Genomic DNA, 20,259 nt, shown 5'->3' with positions numbered 1-20,259 from the left:
TGTGCTGGGTGAGGGTGGGTGTGTTGGGTGCTGTGCTGGGAGAGGGGGGGAGCTGTGCTGGGTGAGGGCCGGTGTGTTGGGTGCTGTGCTGGGAGAGGGGGGAGCTGTGCTGGGTGAGGGCCGGTTTGTTGGGTGCGGTGTTGGGTGAGGGCCGTTGTGTTGGGTGCTGTGCCGGGAGAGGGGGGAGCTGTGCTGGGTGAGGGCCGGTGTGTTGGTGCTGTGCAGGGCGAGGGGGGAGCTGTGCTGGGTCATTGACGGTGTGTTGGGTGCTGTGCTGGGAGAGGGGGGAGCTGTGCTGGGTGAGGGCCGCTGTGTTGGGTGCTGTGCTGGGAGAGGGGGGAGCTGTGCTGGGTGAGGGTCGGTGTGTTGGGTGCTGTGCTGGGAGAGAGAGGAGCTGTGCTGGGTGAGGGTTGGTGTATTGGGTGCTGTGCTGGGAGAGGGGGGAGCTGCGCTGGGTGACGGACAGTGTATTAGGTGCTGTGCTGGGAGAGGGGGGAGCTGTGCTGGGTGACAGTCGGTGTGTTGGGAGCTGTGCTGGGAATGGGGGAGAGCTGTGCTGGGTGAGGGTCGGTGTGTTGGGAGCTGTGCTGGGAATGGGGGAGGGCTGTGCTGGGTGAGGGTCGGTGTGTTGGGTGCTGTGCTGGGAGAGGGGGGTGCTGTGCTGGGTTAAGGTCGGTGTGTTGTGAGCTGTCCTGGGAGAGGGGGGAGCTGTGCTGGGTGAGGGCCGGTGTGTTGGGTGCTGTGCTGGGAGAGGGGGGAGCTGTGCTGGGATGAGGTCGGTGTGTTGGATGCTGTGCTGGGAGAGGGGGAGCTGTGCTGGGTGACAGCCGGTGTGTTGGGTGCTGTGCTGGGAGAGGGGGGAGCTGTGCTGGGTGAGGGCTGGTGTGTTGGGTGCTGTGCTGGGAGAGGGGGGAGCTGTGCTGGGTGACAGTCGGTGTGTTGGGAGCTGTGCTGGGAATGGGGGGAGCTGTGCTGGGTGAGAGCCGGTGTGTTGGGTGCTGTGCTGGGAGAGGGGGGAGCTGTGCTGGGTTAAGGTCGGTGTGTTGTGAGCTGTCCTGGGAGAGGGGGGAGCTGTGCTGGGTGAGAGCCGGTGTGTTGGGTGCTGTGCTGGGAGAGGGGGGAGCTGTGATGGGTGAGGGTGGGTGTGTTGGGTGCTGTGCTGGGAGAGGGGGGAGCTGTGATGGGTGACAGCCGGTGTGTTGGGTGCTGTGCTGGGAGAGGGGGGAGCTGTGCTGGATGAAGATCGGTGTGTTGGATGCTGTGCTGGGAGAGGGGGGAGCTGTGCTGGGATGAGGTCGGTGTGTTGGATGCTGTGCTGGGAGAGGGGGAGCTGTGCTGGGTGACAGCCGGTGTGTTGGGTGCTGTGCTGGGAGAGGGGGGAGCTGTGCTGGGTGAGGGCCGGTGTGTTGGGTGCTGTGCTGGGAGAGGAGGGACTTCTGCCGGGTGAGGGCCGGTGTGTTGGGTGTTGTGCTGGGAGAGGGGGGAGCTGTGCTGGGTGAGGGCCGGTGTGTTGGGTGCTGTGTTGGGTGAGGGCCGTTGTGTTGGGTGCTGTGCCGGGAGAGGGGGAAGCTGTGATGTGTGAGGGTCGGTGTGTTGGGTGCTGTGCTGGGAGAGGGGGTACCTGTGCTGGGTGAGGAGCGGTGTGTTATGTGCTGTGCTGGGAGAGGGGGGAACTGTGCTGTGTGATGGTCAGTGTGTTGGGTGCTGTGCTGGGTGAGGGGGAGCTGTGCTGGGTGACAGCCGGTGTGTTGGGTGCTGTGCTGGGAGAGGGGGGAGCTGTGCTGGGTGAGGGCCGGTGTGTTGGGTGCTGTGCTGGGAGAGGGGGGAGCTGTGCAGGGTGAGGGTGGGTGTGTTGGGTGCTGTGCAGGGAGAGGGGGGAGCTGTGCTGGGTGACAGCCGGTGTGTTGGGTGCTGTGCTGGGAGAGGGGGGAGTATGCTGGGATGAGGTCGGTGTGTTGGATGCTGTGCTGGGAGAGGGGGAGCAGTGCTGGGTGACAGCCGGTGTGTTGGGTGCTGTGCTGAGAGAGGGGGGAGCTGTGCTGGGTGAGGGTGGGTGTGTTGGGTGCTGTGCTGGGAGAGGGGGGAGCTGTGCTGGGTGATGGTCGGTGATTCGGGTGCTGTGCTGGGAGAGGGGGGAGCTGTGCTGGGTGAGGGCCGGTGTGTTGGGTGCTGTGCTGGGAGAGGGGGAGCTGTGCTGGGTGACAGCCGGTGTGTTGGGTGCTGTGCTGGGAGAGGGGAGCTGTGCTGGGTGAGGGGCGGTGTTGGGTGCTGTGCTGGGAGATGGGGGAGCTGTGCTGGGTGAGGGTGGGTGTGTTGGGTGCTGTGCTGGGAGAGGGGGGGAGCTGTGCTGGGTTAGGGCCGGTGTGTTGGGTGCTGTGCTGGGAGAGGGGGGAGCTGTGCTGGGTGAGGGCCGGTTTGTTGGGTGCGGTGTTGGGTGAGGGCCGTTGTGTTGGGTGCTGTGCCGGGAGAGGGGGGAGCTGTGCTGGGTGAGGGCCGGTGTGTTGGTGCTGTGCAGGGCGAGGGGGGAGCTGTGCTGGGTCATTGACGGTGTGTTGGGTGCTGTGCTGGGAGAGGGGGGAGCTGTGCTGGGTGAGGGCCGCTGTGTTGGGTGCTGTGCTGGGAGAGGGGGTAGCTGTGCTGGGTGAGGGTTGGTGTATTGGGTGCTGTGCTGGGAGAGGGGGGAGCTGCGCTGGGTGACGGACAGTGTATTAGGTGCTGTGCTGGGAGAGGGGGGAGCTGTGCTGGGTGACAGTCGGTGTGTTGGGAGCTGTGCTGGGAATGGGGGAGAGCTGTGCTGGGTGAGGGTCGGTGTGTTGGGAGCTGTGCTGGGAATGGGGGAGGGCTGTGCTGGGTGAGGGTCGGTGTGTTGGGTGCTGTGCTGGGAGAGGGGGGTGCTGTGCTGGGTTAAGGTCGGTGTGTTGTGAGCTGTCCTGGGAGAGGGGGGAGCTGTGCTGGGTGAGGGCCAGTGTGTTGGGTGCTGTGCTGGGAGAGGGGGGAGCTGTGATGGGTGAGGGTGGGTGTGTTGGGTGCTGTGTTGGGAGAGGGGGGAGCTGTGCTGGGTGACAGCCGTTGTGTTGGGTGCTGTGCTGGGAGAGGGGGGAGCTGTGCTGGATGAAGGTCGGTGTGTTGGATGCTGTGCTGGGAGAGGGGGGAGCTGTGCTGGGATGAGGTCGGTGTGTTGGATGCTGTGCTGGGAGAGGGGGAGCTGTGCTGGGTGACAGCCGGTGTGTTGGGTGCTGTGCTGGGAGAGGGGGGAGCTGTGCTGGGTGAGGGCTGGTGTGTTGGGTGCTGTGCTGGGAGAGGGGGGAGCTGTGCTGGGTGAGGGCCGGTGTGTTGGGTGCTGTGCTGGGAGAGGGGGGAGCTGTGCTGGGTGAGGGTGGGACTGTTTGGTGCTGTGCTGGGAGAGGGGGGGAGCTGTGCTGGGTGAGGGCCGGTGTGTTGGGTGTTGTGCTGGGAGAGGGGGGAGCTGTGCTGGGTGAGGGCCGGTGTGTTGGGTGCTGTGTTGGGTGAGGGCCGTTGTGTTGGGTGCTGTGCCGGGAGAGGGGGAAGCTGTGCTGTGTGAGGGTCGGTGTGTTGGGTGCTGTGCTGGGAGAGGGGGTACCTGTGCTGGGTGAGGGCCGGTGTGTTATGTGCTGTGCTGGGAGAGGGGGGAACTGTGCTGTGTGATGGTCGGTGTGTTGAGTGCTGTGCTGGGAGAGGGGGGAGCTGTGCTGGGTGAGGGTCGGTGTATTGTGTGCTGTGCAGGGAGAGGGGGAGCTCTGCTGGGTGAGGGTAGGTGTGTTGGGTGCTGTGCTGGGAGAGGGGGAGCTGTGCTGGGTGACAGCCGGTGTGTTGGGTGCTGTGCTGGGAGAGGGGGGAGCTGTGCTGGGTGAGGGCCGGTGTGTTGGGTGCTGTGCTGGGAGAGGGGGGAGCTGTGCAGGGTGAGGGTGGGTGTGTCGGGTGCTGTGCTGGGAGAGGGGGGAGCTGTGCTGCGTGACAGCCGGTGTGTTGGGTGCTGTGCTGGGAGAGGGGGGAGCTGTGCTGGGATGAGGTCGGTGTGTTGGGAGCTGTGCTGGGAATGGGGGAGAGCTGTGCTGGGTGAGGGTCGGTGTGTTGGGAGCTGTGCTGGGAATGGGGGAGGGCTGTGCTGGGTGAGGGTCGGTGTGTTGGGTGCTGTGCTGGGAGAGGGGGGTGCTGTGCTGGATTAAGGTCGGTGTGTTGTGAGCTGTCCTGGGAGAGGGGGGAGCTGTGCTGGGTGAGGGCCGGTGTGTTGGGTGCTGTGCTGGGAGAGGGGGGAGCTGTGATGGGTGAGGGTGGGTGTGTTGGGTGCTGTGTTGGGAGAGGGGGGAGCTGTGCTGGGTGACAGCCGGTGTGTTGGGTGCTGTGCTGGGAGAGGGGGGAGCTGTGCAGGGTGAGGGTGGGTGTGTCGGGTGCTGTGCTGGGAGAGGGGGGAGCTGTGCTGCGTGACAGCCGGTGTGTTGGGTGCTGTGCTGGGAGAGGGGGGAGCTGTGCTGGGATGAGGTCGGTGTGTTGGAAGCTGTGCTGGGAGAGGGGGAGCAGTGCTGGCTGACAGCCGGTGTGTTGGGTGCTGTGTAGGGAGAGGGGGGAGCTGTGCTGGGTGAGGGTGGGTGTGTTGGGTGCTGTGCTGGGAGAGGGGGAGCTGTGCTGGGTGACAGCCGGTGTGTTGGGTGCTGTGCTGGGAGAGGGGAGCTGTGCTGGGTGAGGGCCGGTGTTGGGTGCTGTGCTGGGAGATGGGGGAGCTGTGCTGGGTGAGGGTGGGTGTGTTGGGTGCTGTGCTGGGAGAGGGGGGGAGATGTGCTGGGTGAGGGCCGGTGTGTTGGGTGCTGTGCTGGGAGAGGGGGGAGCTGTGCTGGGTGAGGGCCGGTTTGTTGGGTGCTGTGTTGGGTGAGGGCCTTTGTGTTGGGTGCTGTGCTGGGAGCGGGGGGAGCTGTGCTGTGTGAGGGTCGGTATGTTGGGTGCTGTGCTGGGAGAGGGGGGACCTGTGCTGGATGAGGGCCGGTGTGGTATGTGCTGTGCTGGGAGAGGGGGAGCTGTGCTGGGTGACAGCCGGTGTGTTGGGAGCTGTGCTGTGAGAGGGGGGAGCTGTGCTGGGTGAGGGTGGGTGTGTTGGGTGCTGTGCTGGGAGAGGGGGGAGCTGTGCTGGGTGATGGTCGGTGTTTCAGGTGCTGTGCAGGGAGAGGGGGGAGCTGTGCTGGGTGAGGGCCGGTGTGTTGGGTGCTGTGCTGGGAGAGGGGGAGCTGTGCTGGGTGACAGCCGGTGTGTTGGGTGCTGTGCTGGGAGAGGGGAGCTGTGCTGGGTGAGGGCCGGTGTTGGGTGCTGTGCTGGGAGGTGGGGGAGCTGTGCTGGGTGAGGGTGGGTGTGTTGGGTGCTCTGCTGGGAGAGGGGGGGAGCTGTGCTGGGTGAGGGCCGGTGTGTTGGGTGCTGTGCTGGGAGAGGGGGGAGCTGTGCTGGGTGAGGGCCGGTGTGTTGGGTGCGGTGTTGGGTGAGGGCCGTTGTGTTGGGTGCTGTGCCGGGAGAGGGCGGAGCTGTGCTGTGTGAGGGTCGGTGTGTTGGGTACTGTGCTGGGAGAGGGGGGACCTGTGCTGGGTGAGGGCCGGTGTGGTATGTGCTGTGCAGGGAGAGGGGGGAGCTGTGCTGGGTGAGGGTCGGTGTGTTGGGTGCTGTGCTGGGACAGGGGGGAGCTGTGCTGTGTGAGGGTTGGTGTATTGGGTGCTGTGCTGGGTGAGGGTGGGTGTGTTGGGTGCTCTGCTGGGAGAGGGGGGACCTGTGCTGGATGAGGGCCGGTGTGGTATGTGCTGTGCTGGGAGAGGGGGAGCTGTGCTGGGTGACAGCCGGTGTGTTGGGAGCTGTGCTGTGAGAGGGGGGAGCTGTGCTGGGTGAGGGTGGGTGTGTTGGGTGCTGTGCTGGGAGAGGGGGGAGCTGTGCTGGGTGATGGTCGGTGTTTCAGGTGCTGTGCAGGGAGAGGGGGGAGCTGTGCTGGGTGAGGGCCGGTGTGTTGGGTGCTGTGCTGGGAGAGGGGGAGCTGTGCTGGGTGACAGCCGGTGTGTTGGGTGCTGTGCTGGGAGAGGGGAGCTGTGCTGGGTGAGGGCCGGTGTTGGGTGCTGTGCTGGGAGGTGGGGGAGCTGTGCTGGGTGAGGGTGGGTGTGTTGGGTGCTCTGCTGGGAGAGGGGGGGAGCTGTGCTGGGTGAGGGCCGGTGTGTTGGGTGCTGTGCTGGGAGAGGGGGGAGCTGTGCTGGGTGAGGGCCGGTGTGTTGGGTGCGGTGTTGGGTGAGGGCCGTTGTGTTGGGTGCTGTGCCGGGAGAGGGCGGAGCTGTGCTGTGTGAGGGTCGGTGTGTTGGGTACTGTGCTGGGAGAGGGGGGACCTGTGCTGGGTGAGGGCCGGTGTGGTATGTGCTGTGCAGGGAGAGGGGGGAGCTGTGCTGGGTGAGGGTCGGTGTGTTGGGTGCTGTGCTGGGACAGGGGGGAGCTGTGCTGTGTGAGGGTTGGTGTATTGGGTGCTGTGCTGGGTGAGGGTGGGTGTGTTGGGTGCTCTGCTGGGAGAGGGGGGAGCTGTGCTGTGTGATGGTCGGTGTTTCGGGTGCTGTGCTGGGAAAGGTGGGAGCTGTGCTGGGTGAGGGTTGGTGTATTGTGTGCTGTGCTGGGAGAGGGGGAGCTGTGCTGGGTGACAGCAGGTGTGTTGGGTGCTGTGCTGGGAGAGGGGAGCTGTGCTGGGTGAGGGCCGGTGTGTTGGATGCTGTGCTGGGAGAGGGGGGAGCTGTGCTGGGTGACAGCCGGTGTGTTGGGTGCTGTGCTGTTAGAGGGGGGAGCTGTGCTGGGTGAGGGTGGGTGTGTTGGGTGCTGTGCTGGGAGAGGGGGGGAGCTGTGCTGGGTGAGGGCCGGTGTGTTGGGTGCTGTGCTGGGAGAGGGGGGAGCTGTGCTGGGTGAGGGCCGGTGTGTTGGGTGCTGTGCTGGGTGAGGGCCGGTGTGTTGGGTGCTGTGCTGGGAGAGGGGGGGCCTGTGCTGGGTGAGGGTCGGTGTGTTATGTGCTGTGCTGGGAGAGGGGGGAGCTGTGCTGGGTGAGGGTCGGTGTGTTGGGTGCTGTGCTGGGAGAGGGGGGAGCTGTGCTGGGCGAGGGCCGGTGTATTGGGTGCTGTGCTGGGAGCACGGGAGCTGTGCTGTCTGAGGGTTGGTGTGTTGGGTACTGTGCTGGGAGAGGGGGAGCTGTACTGGGTGAGGGCCGGTGTGTTGGGTGCTGTGCTGGGAGAGGGGGGAGCTGTGCTGGGTGAGGGCCGGTGTGTTGTGTGCTGTGCTGGGAGAGGGGGGAGCTGTGCTGGGTGACAACCGGTGTTTTGGGTGCTGTGCAGGGAGAGGGGGGAGCTGTGCTGGGTGAGGGTCGGTGAGTTGGGTGCTGTGCTGGCAGAGGGGGAGCTGTGCTGGGTGAGGGTTGGTGTGTTGGGTGCTGTGCTGGGAGAGGGGGGAGCTGTGCAGGGTGAGGGGATCGGTGTATTGTGTGCTGTGCTGGGAGAGGGGGAGCTGTGCTGGGTGACAGCCGGTGTGTTGGGTGCTGTGCTGGGAGAGGGGGGGAGCTGTGCTGGGTGAGGGCCGGTGTGTTGGGTGCTGTGCTGGGAGAGGGGGGAGCTGTGCTGGGTGAGGGCCGGTGTGTTGGGTGCGGTGTTGGGTGAGGGCCGTTGTGTTGGGTGCTGTGCCGGGAGAGGGGGGAGCTGTGCTGTATGAGGGTCGGTGTGTTGGGTGCTGTGCTGGGAGAGGGGGGACCTGTGCTGGGTGAGGGCCGGTGTGGTATGTGCTGTGCTGGGAGAGGGGGGAGCTGTGCTGGGTGAGGGTCGGTGTGTTGGGTGCTGTGCTGGGACAGGGGGGAGCTGTGCTGTGTGTGGGTTGGTGTATTGGGTGCTGTGCTGGGTGAGGGTGGGTGTGTTGGGTGCTCTGCTGGGAGAGGGGGAGCTGTGCTGGGTGATGGTCGGTGTTTCGGGTGCTGTGCTGGGAGAGGTGGGAGCTGTGCTGGGTGAGGGTCGGTGTATTGTGTGCTGTGCTGGGAGAGGGGGAGCTGTGCTGGGTGACAGCAGGTGTGTTGGATGCTGTGCTGGGAGAGGGGAGCTGTGCTGGGTGAGGGCCGGTGTGTTGGATGCTGTGCTGGGAGAGGGGGAGCTGTGCTGGGTGACATCCGGTGTGTTGGGAGCTGTGCTGGGAGAGGGGGGAGCTGTGCTGGGTGAGGGTGGGTGTGTTAGGTGCTGTGCTGGGAGAGGGGGGGAGCTGTGCTGGGTGAGGGCCGGTGTGTTGGGTGCTGTGCTGGGAGAGGGGGGAGCTGTGCTGGGTGAGGGCCGGTGTGTTGGGTGCTGTGCTGGGTGAGGGCCGGTGTGTTGGGTGCTGTGCTGGGAGAGGGGGGGCCTGTGCTGGGTGAGGGCCGGTGTGTTATGTGCTGTGCTGGGAGAGGGGGTAGCTGTGCTGGGTGAGGGTCGGTGTGTTGGGTGCTGTGCAGGGAGAGGGGGGAGCTGTGCTGGGTGACAGCCGGTGTGTTGGGTGCTGTGCTGGGAGAGGGGGGAGTATGCTGGGATGAGGTCGGTGTGTTGGATGCTGTGCTGGGAGAGGGGGAGCAGTGCTGGGTGACAGCCGGTGTGTTGGGTGCTGTGCTGGGAGAGGGGGGAGCTGTGCTGGGTGAGGGTGGGTGTGTTGGGTGCTGTGCTGGGAGAGGGGGGAGCTGTGCTGGGTGATGGTCGGTGTTTCGGGTGCTGTGCTGGGAGAGGGGGGAGCTGTGCTGGGTGAGGGCCGGTGTGTTGGGTGCTGTGCTGGGAGAGGGGGAGCTGTGCTGGGTGACAGCCGGTGTGTTGGGTGCTGTGCTGGGTGAGGGGTGGTGTTGGGTGCTGTGCTGGGAGATGGGGGAGCTGTGCTGGGTGAGGGTGGGTGTCTTGGGTGCTGTGCTGGGAGAGGGGGGGAGCTGTGCTGGGTGAGGGCCGGTGTGTTAGGTGCTGTGCTGGGAGAGGGGGGAGCTGTGCTGGGTGAGGGCCGGTTTGTTGGGTGCTGTGTTGGGTGAGGGCCGTTGTGTTGGGTGCTGTGCTGGGAGAGGGGGGAGCTGTGCTGTGTGAGGGTCGGTGTGTTGGGTGCTGTGCTGGGAGAGGGGGGACCTGTGCTGGGTGAGCGCCGGTGTGGTATGTGCTGTGCTGGGAGAGGGGGAGCTGTGCTGGGTGACAGCCGGTGTGTTGGGAGCTGTGCTGCGAGAGGGGGGAGCTGTGCTGGGTGAGGGTGGGTGTGTTGGGTGCTGTGCTGGGAGAGGGGGGAGCTGTGCTGGGTGATGGTCGGTGTTTCAGGTGCTGTGCTGGGAGAGGGGGGAGCTGTGCTGGGTGAGGGCCGGTGTGTTGGGTGCTGTGCTGGGAGAGGGGGAGCTGTGCTGGGTGACAGCCGGTGTGTTGGGTGCTGTGCTGGGAGAGGGGAGCTGTGCTGGGTGAGGGGTGGTGTTGGGTGCTGTGCTGGGAGATGGGGGAGCTGTGCTGGGTGAGGGTGGGTGTCTTGGGTGCTGTGCTGGGAGAGGGGGGGAGCTGTGCTGGGTGAGGGCCGGTGTGTTAGGTGCTGTGCTGGGAGAGGGGGGAGCTGTGCTGGGTGAGGGCCGGTTTGTTGGGTGCTGTGTTGGGTGAGGGCCGTTGTGTTGGGTGCTGTGCTGGGAGAGGGGGGAGCTGTGCTGTGTGAGGGTCGGTGTGTTGGGTGCTGTGCTGGGAGAGGGGGGACCTGTGCTGGGTGAGGGCCGGTGTGGTATGTGCTGTGCTGGGAGAGGGGGAGCTGTGCTGGGTGACAGCCGGTGTGTTGGGAGCTGTGCTGCGAGAGGGGGGAGCTGTGCTGGGTGAGGGTGGGTGTGTTGGGTGCTGTGCTGGGAGAGGGGGGAGCTGTGCTGGGTGATGGTCGGTGTTTCAGGTGCTGTGCTGGGAGATGGGGGAGCTGTGCTGGGTGAGGGCCGGTGTGTTGGGTGCTGTGCTGGGAGAGGGGGAGCTGTGCTGGGTGACAGCCGGTGTGTTGGGTGCTGTGCTGGGAGAGGGGAGCTGTGCTGGGTGAGGGCCGGTGTTGGGTGCTGTGCTGGGAGATGGGGGAGCTGTGCTGGGTGAGGGTGGGTGTGTTGGGTGCTCTGCTGGGAGAGGGGGGGAGCTGTGCTGGGTGAGGGCCGGTGTGTTGTGTGCTGTGCTGGGAGAGGGGGGAGCTGTGCTGGGTGAGGGCCGGTGTGTTGGGTGCGGTGTTGGGAGAGGGCCGTTGTGTTGGGTGCTGTGCCGGGAGAGGGCGGAGCTGTGCTGTGTGAGGGTCGGTGTGTTGGGTACTGTGCTGGGAGAGGGGGGACCTGTGCTGGGTGAGGGCCGGTGTGGTATGTGCTGTGCAGGGAGAGGGGGGAGCTGTGCTGGGTGAGGGTCGGTGTATTGGGTGCTGTGCTGGGACAGGGGGGAGCTGTGCTGTGTGAGGGTTGGTGTATTGAGTGCTGTGCTGGGTGAGGGTGGGTGTGTTGGGTGCTCTGCTGGGAGAGGAGGGAGCTGTGCTGGGTGATGGTCGGTGTTTCGGGTGCTGTGCTGGGAGAGGTGGGAGCTGTGCTGGGTGAGGGTCGGTGTATTGTGTGCTGTGCTGGGAGAGGGGGAGCTGTGCTGGGTGACAGCAGGTGTGTTGGGTACTGTGCTGGGAGAGGGGAGCTGTGCTGGGTGAGGGCCGGTGTGTTGGATGCTGTGCTGGGAGAGGGGGGAGCTGTGCTGGGTGACAGCCGGTGTGTTGGGTGCTGTGCTGGGAGAGGGGGGAGCTGTGCTGGGTGAGGGTGGGTGTGTTGGGTGCTGTGCTGGGAGAGGGGGGAGCTGTGCTGGGTGAGGGCCGGTGTGTTGGGTGCTCTGCTGGGTGAGGGCCGGTGTGTTGGGTGCTGTGCTGGGAGAGGGGGGGCCTGTGCTGGGTGAGGGCCGGTGTGTTATGTGCTGTGCTGGGAGAGGGGGGAGCTGTGCTGGGTGAGGGTCGGTGTGTTGGGTGCTGTGCTGGGTGAGGGCCGGTGTATTGGGTGCTGTGCTGGGAGCACGGGAGCTGTGCTGTCTGAGGGTTGGTGTGTTGGGTGCTGTGCTGGGAGAGGGGGAGCTGTACTGGGTGAGGACCGGTGTGTTGGTTGCTGTGCTGGGAGAGGGGGGAGCTGTGCTGGGTGAGGGCCGGTGTGTTGTGTGCTGTGCTGGGAGAGGGGGGAGCTGTGCTGGGTGACAACCGGTGTTTTGGGTGCTGTGCAGGGAGAGGGGGGAGCTGTGCTGGGTGAGGGTCGGTGAGTTGGGTGCTGTGCTGGCAGAGGGGGAGCTGTGCTGGGTGAGGGTCGGTGTGTTGGGTGCTGTGCTGGGAGAGGGGGGAGCTGTGCAGGGTGAGGGGATCGGTGTATTGTGTGCTGTGCTGGGAGAGGGGGAGCTGTGCTGGGTGACAGCCGGTGTGTTGGGTGCTGTGCTGGGAGAGGGGGGGAGCTGTGCTGGGTGAGGGCCGGTGTGTTGGGTGCTGTGCTGGGAGAGGGGGGAGCTGTGCTGGGTGAGGGCCGGTGTGTTGGGTGAGGTGTTGGGTGAGGGCCGTTGTGTTGGGTGCTCTGCAGGGAGAGGGGGGAGCTGTGCTGTGTGAGGGTCGGTGTGTTGGGTGCTGTGCTGGGAGAGGGGGGACCTGTGCTGGGTGAGGGCCGGTGTGGTATGTGCTGTGCTGGGAGAGGGGGGAGCTGTGCTGGGTGAGGGTCGGTGTGTTGGGTACTGTGCTGGGATAGGGGGGAGCTGTGCTGTGTGTGGGTTGGTGTATTGGGTGCTGTGCTGGGTGAGGGTGGGTGTGTTGGGTGCTCTGCTGGGAGAGGGGGGAGCTGTGCTGGGTGATGGTCGGTGTTTCGGGTGCTGTGCTGGGAGAGGTGGGAGCTGTGCTGGGTGAGGGTCGGTGTATTGTGTGCTGTGCTGGGAGAGGGAGAGCTGTGCTGGGTGACAGCAGGTGTGTTGGATGCTGTGCTGGGAGAGGGGAGCTGTGCTGGGTGAGGGCAGGTGTGTTGGATGCTGTGCTGGGAGAGGGGGGAGCTGTGCTGGGTGACAGCCGGTGTGTTGGGTGCTGTGCTGGGAGAGGGGGGACCTGTGCTGGGTGAGGGCCGGTGTGTTATGTGCTGTGCTGGGAGAGGGGGGAGCTGTGCTGGGTGAGGGTCGGTGTGTTGGGTGCTGTGCTGGGAGAGGGGGGAGCTGTGCTGTGTGAGGGTTGGTGTATTGGGTGCTGTGCTGGGAGAGGGGGGAGTTGTGCTGGGTGAGGGTGGGTGTGTTGGGTGCTCTGCTGGGAGAGGGGGGAGCTGTGCTGGGTGATGGTCGGTGTTTCGGGTGCTGTGCTGAGAGAGGTGGGAGCTGTGCAGGGTGAGGTTCGGTGTATTGTGTGCTGTGCTGCGAGAGGGGGAGCTGTGCTGGGTGACAGCCGGTGTGTTGGGTGCTGTGCTGGGAGAGGGGGGGAGCTGTGCTGGGTGAGGGCCGCTGTGTTGGGTGCTGTGCTGGGAGAGGGGGGAGCTGTGCTGGGTGAGGGTCGGTGTATTGGGTGCTGTGCTGGGAGAGGGGGGAGCCGCGCTGGGTGATGGCCGGTGTATTGGGTGCTGTGCTGGGAGAGGGGGGAGCTGTGCTGGGTGACAGTCGGTGTGTTGGGAGCTGTGCTGGGAATGGGGGGAGCTGTGCTGGGTGAGGGTCGGTGTGTTGGGTACTGTGCTGGGAGAGGGGGGAGCTGTGCTGGGTTAAGGTCGGTGTGTTGTGTGCTGTCCTGGGAGAGGGGGGAGCTGTGCTGGGTGAGGGCCGGTGTGTTGGGTGCTGTGCTGGGAGAGGGGGGAGCTGTGGTGGATGACAGCCTGTGTGTTGGGTGCTGTGCTGGGAGAGGGGGGAGCTGTGCTGGGTGAGGGTCGGTGTGTTGGGTGCTGTGCTGGAAGAGGGTGGAGCTGTGCTGGGTGACAGCCGGTGTGTTGTGTGCTGTGCTGGGAGAGGGGGGAGCTGTGCTGGGTGAGGGCGGTGTGTTGGGTGCTGTGCTGGGAGCGGGGGGAGCTGTGCTGGGTGACAGCCGGTGTGTTGGGTGCTGTGCTGGGAGAGGGGGGGACCTGTGCTGGGTGAGGGCCGGTGTGTTATGTGCTGTGCTGGGAGAGGGGGGAGCTGTGCTGGGTGAGGGTCGGTGTGTTGAGTGCTGTGCTGTGTGAGGGTTGGTGTATTGGGTGCTGTGCTGGGAGATGGGGGAGTTGTGCTGGGTGAGGGTGGGTGTGTTGGGTGCTCTGCTGGGAGAGGGGGGAGCTGTGCTGGGTGATGGTCGGTGTTTCGGGTGCTGTGCTGGGAGAGGTGGGAGCTGTGCTGGGTGAGGGCCGGTGTGTTGTGTGCTGTGCTGGGAGAGGGGGGAGCTGTGCTGGGTGACAACCGGTGTTTTGGGTGCTGTGCTGGGAGAGGGGGGAGCTGTGCTGGGTGAGGGTCGGTGAGTTGGGTGCTGTGCTGGGAGAGGGGGAGCTGTGCTGGGTGATGGTCGGTGTGTTGGGTGCTGTGCTGGGAGAGGGGGAAGCTGTGCAGGGTGAGGGTCGGTGTATTATGTGCTGTGCTGGGAGAGGGGGAGCTGTGCTGGGTGACAGCTGGTGTGTTGGGTGCTGTGCTGGGAGAGGGGAGCTGTGCTGGGTGAGGGCCAGTGTGTTGGATACTGTGCTGGGAGAGGGGGGAGCTGTGCTGGGTGACAGCCGGTGTGTTGGGTGCTGTGCTGGGAGAGGGGGGAGCTGTGCTGGGTGAGGGTGGGTGTGTTGGTTGCTGTGCTGGGAGAGGGGGGGAGCTGTGCTGGGTGAGGGCCGGTGTATTGGGTGCTGTGCTGGGGGAGGGGGGAGCTGTGCTGGGTGAGGGCCGGTGTGTTGAGTGCTGTGCTGGGTGAGGGCAGGTGTGTTGGGTGCTGAGTTGGGAGAAGGGGGACCTGTGCTGTGTGAGGGCCGGTGTGTTATGTGCTGTGCTGGGAGAGGGGGGAGCTGTGCTGGGTGAGGGTCGGTGTGTTGGGTGCTGTGCTGGTAGAGGGGGGAGCTGTGCTTTGTGAGGGTTGGTGTATTGGGTGCTGTTCTGGCAGCAGGGGAGCTGTGCTGTCTGAGGGTTGGTGTGTTGGGTGCTGTGCTGGGAGAGGGGGGAGTTGTGCTGGGTGAGGGCCTGTGTGTTGGGTGCTGTGCTGGTAGAGGGGGGAGCTGTGCTGGGTGAGGGTCGGTGTGTTGGGTGCTGTGCTGGGGGAGGGGGGAGCTGTGCTGGGTGAGGGCCGGTGTGTTGGGTGCTGTGCTGGGTGAGGGCTGGTGTGTTGGGTGCTGAGCTGGGGGAAAGGGGGACCTGTGCTGAGTGAGGGCCGGTGTGTTATGTGCTGTGCTGGGAGAGGGGGGAGCTGTGCTGGGTGAGGGTCGGTGTGTTGGATGCTGTGCTGGGAGAGGGGGAAGCTGTGCTGGGTGAGAGCGGGTGTGTTGGGTGCTGTGCTGGGCGAGGGGGAGCTGTGCTGGGTGAGGGCCGGTGTGTTGGGTGTTGTGCTGGGAGAGGGGGGAGCTGTGCTGGGTGAGGGCCGGTGTGTTGTGTGCTGTGCTGGGAGAGGGGGGAGCTGTGCTGGGTGACAACCGGTGTTTTGGGTGCTGTGCTGGGAGAGGGGGGAGCTGTGCTGGGTGAGGGTCGGTGAGTTGGGTGCTGTGCTGGGAGAGGGGGAGCTGTGCTGGGTGAGGGTCGGTGTGGTGGGTGCTGTGCTGGGAGAGGGGGGAGCTGTGCTGGGTGCTGTGCTGGGAAAAGGGGGAGCTGTGCTGGGTGAGGGCAGGTGTGTTGGGTGCTGTGCTGGGAGAGGGGGGAGCAGTGCTCGGTGAGGGTCAGTGTGTTGGGTGCTGTGCTGGGAGAGGGGGGAGCTGTGCTGAGTGAGGGTCAGTGTATTGGGTGCTGTGCTGGGAGAGGGGGGAGCTGCGCTGGGTGACGGCCGGTGTATTGGGTGCTGTGCTGGGAGAGGGGGAAGATGTGCTGGGTGAGAGCCGGTGTGTTGGGTGCTGTGCTGGGAAAGGGGGAAGCTGTGCTGGGTGAGGTTCGGTGTGTTGGGTGCTGTGCTGGGAGAGGGGGGAGCTGTGCTGGCTTAAGGTCGGTGTGTTGTGTGCTGTGCTGGGAGAGGAGGGAGCTGTGCTGGGTGAGGGTCGGTGTGTTGGGTGCTGTGCTGGGAGAGGGAGGAGCTGTGCTGGGTGAGGGCCGGTGTGTTGAGTGCTGTGCTGGGAGAGGGGGTAGCTGTGCTGGGTGAGGGTCGGTGAGTTGGGTGCTGTGCTGGGAGAGGGGGGAGCTGTGCCGGGTGAGGGCTGGTGCGTTGCGTGCTGTGCTGGGAGAGGGGGGGAGCTGTGCTGGGTGAGGGCCGCTGTGTTCGGTGCTGTGCTAGGAGAGGGAGGAGCTGTGCTGGGTGAGGGTCGGTGTGTTGGGTGCTGTGCTGGGAGAGGGGGGAGCTGTGCTGGGTGAGGGTCGGTGTATTGTGTGCTGTGCTGGGAGAGGGGGAGCTGTGCTGGGTGACAGCCGGTGTGTTGGGTGCTGTGCTGGGAAAGGGGAGCTGTGCTGGGTGAGGGCCAGTGTGTTGGATGCTGTGCTGGGAGAGGGGGGAGCTGTGCTGGGTGACAGCCGGTGTGTTGGGTGCTGTGCTGGGAGAGGGGGGAGCTGTGCTGGGTGAGGGTGGGTGTGTTGGGTGCTGTGCTGGGAGAGGGGGGGAGCTGTGCTGGGTGAGGGCCGGTGTATTGGGTGCTGTGCTGGGGGAGGGGGGAGCTGTGCTGGGTGAGGGCCGGTGTGTTGGGTGCTGTGCTGGGTGAGGGCCGGTGTGTTGGGTGCTGAGCTGGGAGAAGGGGGACCGTGCTGTGTGAGGTCCGGTGTGTTATGTGCTGTGCTGGGAGAGGGGGGAGCTGTGCTGGGAGAGGGTCGGTGTGTTGGGTGCTGTGCTGGTAGAGGGGGGAGCTGTGCTGTGTGAGGGTTGGTGTATTGGGTGCTGTTCTTGCAGCAGGGGAGCTGTGGTGTCTGAGGGTTGGTGTGTTGGGTGCTGTGCTGGGAGAGGGGGGAGTTGTGCTGGGTGAGGGCCTGTGTGTTGGATGCTGTGCTGGGAGAGGGGGGAGCTGTGCTGGGTGACAGCGGGTGTGTTGGTTGCTGTGTTGGGTGAGGGGGAGCTGTGCTGGGTGAGGGCCGGTGTGTTGGGTGCTGTACTGGGAGAGGAGGGACCTGTGCTGGGTGAGGGCCGGTGTGTTATGTGCTGTGCTGGGAGAGGGGGGAGCTGTGCTGGGTGAGGGTCGGTGTGTTGAGTGCTGTGCTGTGTGAGGGTTGGTGTATTGGGTGCTGTGCTGGGAGAGGGGGGAGTTGTGCTGGGTGAGGGTGGGTGTGTTGGGTGCTCTGCTGGGAGAGGGGGGAGCTGTGCTGGGTGATGGTCGGTGTTTCGGGTGCTGTGCTGGGAGAGGTGGGAGCTGTGCTGGGTGAGGGCCGGTGTGTTGTGTGCTGTGCTGGGAGAGGGGGGAGCTGTGCTGGGTGACAACCGGTGTTTTGGGTGCTGTGCTGGGAGAGGGGGGAGCTGTGCTGGGTGAGGGTCGGTGAGTTGGGTGCTGTGCTGGGAGAGGGGGAGCTGTGCTGGGTGATGGTCGGTGTGTTGGGTGCTGTGCTGGGAGAGGGGGAAGCTGTGCAGGGTGAGGGTCGGTGTATTGTGTGCTGTGCTGGGAGAGGGGGAGCTGTGCTGGGTGACAGCTGGTGTGTTGGGTGCTGTGCTGGGAGAGGGGAGCTGTGCTGGGTGAGGGCCAGTGTGTTGGATACTGTGCTGGGAGAGGGGGGAGCTGTGCTGGGTGACAGCCGGTGTGTTGGGTGCTGTGCTGGGAGAGGGGGGAGCTGTGCTGGGTGAGGGTGGGTGTGTTGGGTGCTGTGCTGGGAGAGGGGGGAGCTGTGCTGGGTGAGGGCCGGTGTGTTGGGTGCTCTGCTGGGTGAGGGCCGGTGTGTTGGGTGCTGTGCTGGGAGAGGGGGGGCCTGTGCTGGGTGAGGGCCGGTGTGTTATGTGCTGTGCTGGGAGAGGGGGGAGCTGTGCTGGGTGAGGGTCGGTGTGTTGGGTGCTGTGCTGGGTGAGGGCCGGTGTATTGGGTGCTGTGCTGGGAGCACGGGAGCTGTGCTGTCTGAGGGTTGGTGTGTTGGGTGCTGTGCTGGGAGAGGGGGAGCTGTACTGGGTGAGGACCGGTGTGTTGGTTGCTGTGCTGGGAGAGGGGGGAGCTGTGCTGGGTGAGGGCCGGTGTGTTGTGTGCTGTGCTGGGAGAGGGGGGAGCTGTGCTGGGTGACAACCGGTGTTTTGGGTGCTGTGCAGGGAGAGGGGGGAGCTGTGCTGGGTGAGGGTCGGTGAGTTGGGTGCTGTGCTGGCAGAGGGGGAGCTGTGCTGGGTGAGGGTCGGTGTGTTGGGTGCTGTGCTGGGAGAGGGGGGAGCTGTGCAGGGTGAGGGGATCGGTGTATTGTGTGCTGTGCTGGGAGAGGGGGAGCTGTGCTGGGTGACAGCCGGTGTGTTGGGTGCTGTGCTGGGAGAGGGGGGGAGCTGTGCTGGGTGAGGGCCGGTGTGTTGGGTGCTGTGCTGGGAGAGGGGGGAGCTGTGCTGGGTGAGGGCCGGTGTGTTGGGTGAGGTGTTGGGTGAGGGCCGTTGTGTTGGGTGCTCTGCAGGGAGAGGGGGGAGCTGTGCTGTGTGAGGGTCGGTGTGTTGGGTGCTGTGCTGGGAGAGGGGGGACCTGTGCTGGGTGAGGGCCGGTGTGGTATGTGCTGTGCTGGGAGAGGGGGGAGCTGTGCTGGGTGAGGGTCGGTGTGTTGGGTACTGTGCTGGGATAGGGGGGAGCTGTGCTGTGTGTGGGTTGGTGTATTGGGTGCTGTGCTGGGTGAGGGTGGGTGTGTTGGGTGCTCTGCTGGGAGAGGGGGGAGCTGTGCTGGGTGATGGTCGGTGTTTCGGGTGCTGTGCTGGGAGAGGTGGGAGCTGTGCTGGGTGAGGGTCGGTGTATTGTGTGCTGTGCTGGGAGAGGGAGAGCTGTGCTGGGTGACAGCAGGTGTGTTGGATGCTGTGCTGGGAGAGGGGAGCTGTGCTGGGTGAGGGCAGGTGTGTTGGATGCTGTGCTGGGAGAGGGGGGAGCTGTGCTGGGTGACAGCCGGTGTGTTGGGTGCTGTGCTGGGAGAGGGGGGACCTGTGCTGGGTGAGGGCCGGTGTGTTATGTGCTGTGCTGGGAGAGGGGGGAGCTGTGCTGGGTGAGGGTCGGTGTGTTGGGTGCTGTGCTGGGAGAGGGGGGAGCTGTGCTGTGTGAGGGTTGGTGTATTGGGTGCTGTGCTGGGAGAGGGGGGAGTTGTGCTGGGTGAGGGTGGGTGTGTTGGGTGCTCTGCTGGGAGAGGGGGGAGCTGTGCTGGGTGATGGTCGGTGTTTCGGGTGCTGTGCTGAGAGAGGTGGGAGCTGTGCAGGGTGAGGTTCGGTGTATTGTGTGCTGTGCTGCGAGAGGGGGAGCTGTGCTGGGTGACAGCCGGTGTGTTGGGTGCTGTGCTGGGAGAGGGGGGGAGCTGTGCTGGGTGAGGGCCGCTGTGTTGGGTGCTGTGCTGGGAGAGGGGGGAGCTGTGCTGGGTGAGGGTCGGTGTATTGGGTGCTGTGCTGGGAGAGGGGGGAGCCGCGCTGGGTGATGGCCGGTGTATTGGGTGCTGTGCTGGGAGAGGGGGGAGCTGTGCTGGGTGACAGTCGGTGTGTTGGGAGCTGTGCTGGGAATGGGGGGAGCTGTGCTGGGTGAGGGTCGGTGTGTTGGGTACTGTGCTGGGAGAGGGGGGAGCTGTGCTGGGTTAAGGTCGGTGTGTTGTGTGCTGTCCTGGGAGAGGGGGGAGCTGTGCTGGGTGAGGGCCGGTGTGTTGGGTGCTGTGCTGGGAGAGGGGGGAGCTGTGGTGGATGACAGCCTGTGTGTTGGGTGCTGTGCTGGGAGAGGGGGGAGCTGTGCTGGGTGAGGGTCGGTGTGTTGGGTGCTGTGCTGGAAGAGGGTGGAGCTGTGCTGGGTGACAGCCGGTGTGTTGTGTGCTGTGCTGGGAGAGGGGGGAGCTGTGCTGGGTGAGGGCGGTGTGTTGGGTGCTGTGCTGGGAGCGGGGGGAGCTGTGCTGGGTGACAGCCGGTGTGTTGGGTGCTGTGCTGGGAGAGGGGGGGACCTGTGCTGGGTGAGGGCCGGTGTGTTATGTGCTGTGCTGGGAGAGGGGGGAGCTGTGCTGGGTGAGGGTCGGTGTGTTGAGTGCTGTGCTGTGTGAGGGTTGGTGTATTGGGTGCTGTGCTGGGAGATGGGGGAGTTGTGCTGGGTGAGGGTGGGTGTGTTGGGTGCTCTGCTGGGAGAGGGGGGAGCTGTGCTGGGTGATGGTCGGTGTTTCGGGTGCTGTGCTGGGAGAGGTGGGAGCTGTGCTGGGTGAGGGCCGGTGTGTTGTGTGCTGTGCTGGGAGAGGGGGGAGCTGTGCTGGGTGACAACCGGTGTTTTGGGTGCTGTGCTGGGAGAGGGGGGAGCTGTGCTGGGTGAGGGTCGGTGAGTTGGGTGCTGTGCTGGGAGAGGGGGAGCTGTGCTGGGTGATGGTCGGTGTGTTGGGTGCTGTGCTGGGAGAGGGGGAAGCTGTGCAGGGTGAGGGTCGGTGTATTATGTGCTGTGCTGGGAGAGGGGGAGCTGTGCTGGGTGACAGCTGGTGTGTTGGGTGCTGTGCTGGGAGAGGGGAGCTGTGCTGGGTGAGGGCCAGTGTGTTGGATACTGTGCTGGGAGAGGGGGGAGCTGTGCTGGGTGACAGCCGGTGTGTTGGGTGCTGTGCTGGGAGAGGGGGGAGCTGTGCTGGGTGAGGGTGGGTGTGTTGGTTGCTGTGCTGGGAGAGGGGGGGAGCTGTGCTGGGTGAGGGCCGGTGTATTGGGTGCTGTGCTGGGGGAGGGGGGAGCTGTGCTGGGTGAGGGCCGGTGTGTTGAGTGCTGTGCTGGGTGAGGGCAGGTGTGTTGGGTGCTGAGTTGGGAGAAGGGGGACCTGTGCTGTGTGAGGGCCGGTGTGTTATGTGCTGTGCTGGGAGAGGGGGGAGCTGTGCTGGGTGAGGGTCGGTGTGTTGGGTGCTGTGCTGGTAGAGGGGGGAGCTGTGCTTTGTGAGGGTTGGTGTATTGGGTGCTGTTCTGGCAGCAGGGGAGCTGTGCTGTCTGAGGGTTGGTGTGTTGGGTGCTGTGCTGGGAGAGGGGGGAGTTGTGCTGGGTGAGGGCCTGTGTGTTGGGTGCTGTGCTGGTAGAGGGGGGAGCTGTGCTGGGTGAGGGTCGGTGTGTTGGGTGCTG

At 65.5% G+C, this 20,259-nt stretch overlaps 1 protein-coding gene across 1 annotated transcript in view; it reads right to left on the bottom strand.

Annotated features, from left to right (window-relative positions):
- LOC148479189 (uncharacterized) overlaps positions 1–20,259 on the bottom strand; it is a 186,695-nt gene that overhangs the window by 42,001 nt on the left and 124,435 nt on the right. The gene's annotated exons all lie outside the window — the stretch shown is intronic.

This window comes from Taudactylus pleione, unplaced genomic scaffold, assembly GCF_031769625.1.
Source record: "Taudactylus pleione unplaced genomic scaffold, aTauple2 ptg000634l, whole genome shotgun sequence".
NCBI lineage: Eukaryota > Metazoa > Chordata > Amphibia > Anura > Myobatrachidae > Taudactylus > Taudactylus pleione.
This window is presented reverse-complemented; position numbering and strand designations above follow the sequence as displayed.